We start from the raw sequence: 4484 nt of genomic DNA, 5'->3' as shown, positions 1-4484 counted from the left end.
GGTCGGTACTTCGACCTGGGTAGAGCGTTGAACTGTAGCATACATGTCAAGCGCCGCTATGCATATGTGATTTTTAAAAATCTCAGGACAACGAAGAAATAACGATAAAGATTCATCGTCCGTAATTGGCATCTCACCATAAATTGGTGAACCATCGGCTCTAAATGAACTTGGACATTGTCCGGTTATAACCACAGATAGTTCAGGATCATTTACGAACATTTTACTCCTTAAGACGCGTTGCAGACGATCATATTTTAGGGAAATTAGAAACCTTTGCCCTATTACAGGACCACGGTTGTATCTAACCGAACCTGCTTCATACACAACTTCACCACCCCAAAATAAATACACTTTAACATGAGTTTCCGTCATCTTTTATGAAATATATGAGAGAAAAAATAAAAGTTGAAGGATATGAAACAGATAAGAGAAAAACAATAGATGAAAGATATGAGATGAATAAAAGAAAGTTGAAAGACTAAGGATATACCATAAGTAAAGATAGGACAATATTTATAAATGAAGAAAAGTAAAAAAATTCACAAATTAAGTCACGAAATGTAAAAGATATTATTTTGACAACTATTCAATGCTCGTCTGAAACTGATTGAACCAACAGAAATGAACAAAAAAATAAAATTAAAACCATAGCGATATGGAGAGCAGAAAAACGGTAGGGGGGGGGGGGGGGGTTTCGTTATATACCTGCAAAATGGAACAAAACATTTCGTTGGTATATAAACGGAAAAAAAAATTATTTTTCTATTTCGTTTTTATATAAATGAAATACGAAAATATATATATATATATTCATCCTATTTCATTGGTATATGAATGAAATAAAATATATATATATATATATATATATATATATATATATATATATATATATATATATATATATATATATATATGTATTCCTATTTCGTTTTTTAATACACGAAATGCAAAATAAAATAAAATTATAATTTCCTATTTCGTTTTTTTTATTCACGAAATACAAAAAAAAAAACCTATTTCATTCATTAAATTACGAAATGCAAAAAAAAAAAAAAAATCAGTTTCCTTCATTAATACACGAATAAAAAAAAAAATCAGTTTCGTTCATTAATTCACCAAATACAAAAAAAAAAATAAAAAAAATAAACCTATTTCGTTTATTAATACACGAAATGCAAAAAAAAAAGTTATATATATATATATTTTCCAATTTCATTTTTATATGAACGAAATAAAAAAAATTTATCCTATTTCGTTTTTTAATACACGAAATGAAAAAAAAAATTCCTATTTCTTTTTTTATTCACGAATTGCAAAAAAAAAAAAAAAAAAAACCTATTTCGTTGATTGTGTCACGAATTGCAAAAAAAAAAAAAAAAAAAAAACCCTATTTCGTTGATTGTGTCACGAAATGCAAAAAAAAAAAAACATAACAAAACAAATCACTTTCGGTGAATCAATTCACGAAATAAAATTAAAAAAAAAACACATATTTCGTTGATTGCACAACGAAATGCAAAAAAAAAAAAAATACAAATCAGTTTCGTTTTATTCACGAATTGCAAAAAAAAAAAAAAAAAGCCTATTTCGTGAATTGATTCACGAAATGCAAAGGAAAAAAAAAAACAGTTTTAATTTCACGAAATGCAAAAAAAAAAAAATGCCTATTTCGTGAATTGATTCACGAAATGCAAAGGAAAATTAAAAAAAAAACAGTTTTAATTTCACGAATGGCAAAAAAAAAAAATGCCTATTTCGTGAATTGATTCACGAAATGCAAAGGAAAATAAATAAATAAAAAAAATCTTGCATTTCGCTACACATGTAGCGAAATGCAAGAAATTCATCGGCAACAGTACTTGTGTGGGTATTTCGTTGGTTATCCAACAAAATACCCATTTTGGTCTAAAAAAAAAAAAACATACTATTTTTGTCTAATGGCCGCAAAAATAAGTCATTTTGGAGCTGATCACTATTCCACGTTGTGATTAAAAGATGATCAGTCATGAAATTAACAGTAAGAACAAATTGAAATGTGAATGCAAACAAACAATCACACATTAGGTTACGAAGAACTAAATCAATCTCTGATTTCACTTACAGGTTTCTCCAAATGGGAATCGCATCTAGAAACCTTTCTTTCAGATACTCAAGCATTGAACTCTCATTTCTGTCTGTTGGCACTTGGCACCACATCTGCAGAAATTGTGTAAAACACAGTAAATCATAATTGTATGCAGGCATATTGCTCACGATAACGCTACAACTGGTGTAGATCTCAACATAATATGTGTAACAAATGCATAAATCTAGTACATCGCAATTGTTTGCTGTAACAATATGGAACTTCGTAGTTCAAATTGGAGGTGTTTCCAGAGAAAGTTACTTTGAGACTGAATCTAATTCCTTAAGGTAAATCTGGCATTTGAGAGATCATGGAATATTGGAATGTACCAGCAGTAATCTTCGAGTCAATCAACCATTTGTTTCCCTTTTGTAATCCATTCAGAACTAACTTTCCAATGCTATGCCTTCTTTCTCCTCTTTGGAGACTTCTGCTAGTGGAGCTCATTCTGTGCTGAAGAGACCGTGGGCATCTTTTGTTGCCTCATAAGCATCCCAAACCACATAAACTTGCTTCAAAACAGTAGTGCTCATTGGCTGGAGGTGAGTTGTATGATCCCAGTAAAAAAAAAAAATTCATTGAGAGATCTCTTTTAATTTGATCCTCAAAGGCTTGTGGATCAAATATGCTCAAGTGAGCATTCTCTCCCAACAAGCCTCCTATTAGAACGCGGTCTAAATGAAAAAGATCCTGAATTGCAGTTCCCTCAGCAAGAAACTCTGGATTTAAGAGGATTTGATAGTTGATTTCTCTTCTGTTATGGATGAGTATTTTCTCAATTGCCTTGGCTGTTTTCACTGGATCGAACAGTTGATTTCTGAACAACGATCGTGTCATTCTTGGATACATCTGCTATCATCCGGGCAGAACTCTCCCAGTATGTAAGATCTGCAGCTTTCCCAGAACCAAGTCCTCGAGTCTTTGTTGGGGTGTTAATTGAAACAAAGATGATATCTGCTTCAGAGACATCTCAACATTAGTGCTGAAGAAAAGGTTCTTTCCTCAGCATTGCTTCACCACATCATCAGGGCCTGACTCATAGATAGGCAGCTGATCACTATTCCACTTTGTGATTTGGGAAATCGAGATACCAACAACAGCTACTTCAATTGAGGGGCACTTGAGGGAAATGACTGCCATGGTTGGTGGCCCTCCAATGCAACAGATCGTCACCGATATTGAAGGAAAAACTAAGATCAGGAACACATAGTTCTTCAGGGTACTCGGTATTTGTTTCACTAGTTATGATACAATCACACGCATATAAAAACATGAACTGTATCGAAATGACCAGAGTCCGTGATCGTACCTGAGTTAGAGAAGATGTTTCAATATTTGTAGAAGTTCGCAGAGAACTTTAGGAAGAAGACTGTTTTGTATATATTGTTCTTACGAAAGGAAAAGTTACAGTTAAAGGACAAGAGAAGCCCCATTCAAACAAGGCACTTATTGTTTATATGAGACACCTATTACTAATCGCTGTATTATTTTCTTCTTTTTATTTTGTTCATTTTATTTATAGGGTTGACCCACATGGGTGACCCTGAATATTTCCTTGACATATATCTTTTCTTGCAATATGAAACCAGGAACAAAGTGAAGAATTATAATTCAGGACTGGTGTAAGAAATGGGTCATTGAGCTTGTATAGTATCCTATTTATAGTCTTAATGAAACTTCAATTCTCCACGTGGGTTTTTCTGTTGGGATCGGCTGCAAAGAAACAGGAAATCTAACCTACACAGTTCTGTTGAATTCTGTTTAGATTTCACCCTTACCTTTAAAACTTGTGTTACTAAAACCAGAAGCGAAGTGTTGGATCATACTAAGAGGAATCATATTCCAAAGAATCTCTCTTCTTTCCAATTAAAAGATATCTCTTCTCCCAGTGTCCTAACAGCCTCCAGGAATTTGGCATTCATATGTGAATAGATATATCGTTAACTTTAAACTCCAATGGATTCTTTTTCATTTGCTTTCTGACCCTCGGTGAAAAGGCCGCATCAACATGCTCAAGATGTGTCCATGCATCTGGTTTCTTTGTTCCATTGTCCTATTAAAATAACATGATGTTGTGGCATGATGCTAATATTCCTTATGTTAGGATTTGAATCCCAAATCCGACCTTTGTAAGCAGGTTCCCAAGAAAGATTGGAGGGTCACAGCTGGACCACTTAAATACCAACCTCCTTAGACAGAACCTACTTACGCCGTGATGTAAGCGAAGAATAAATAGCACACACAGATTTATAGTGGTTCACCCTCAATGTGAGAGCTACGTCCACGTTGCTGCTGCAGATCTTATTAAAGAAGAAATATTACAAGTGTTTACAACACTCAACCTCACAACCCCAAT

General features: G+C 33.3%; 1 pseudogene; it reads right to left on the bottom strand.

The window, feature by feature from the left end:
• Nucleotides 1-2156: 2156 nt before the first annotated feature.
• Nucleotides 2157-3561, bottom strand: LOC132631453 (UDP-glucose 6-dehydrogenase 1-like; annotated as a pseudogene).
• Nucleotides 3562-4484: the final 923 nt, after the last annotated feature.

Source organism: Lycium barbarum, chromosome 3, assembly GCF_019175385.1.
Source record: "Lycium barbarum isolate Lr01 chromosome 3, ASM1917538v2, whole genome shotgun sequence".
Classification (NCBI taxonomy): Eukaryota; Viridiplantae; Streptophyta; class Magnoliopsida; order Solanales; family Solanaceae; genus Lycium; species Lycium barbarum.
The sequence above is the reverse complement of the archived record's forward strand: the minus strand, read 5'-3'. Positions and strand labels throughout refer to the sequence as shown.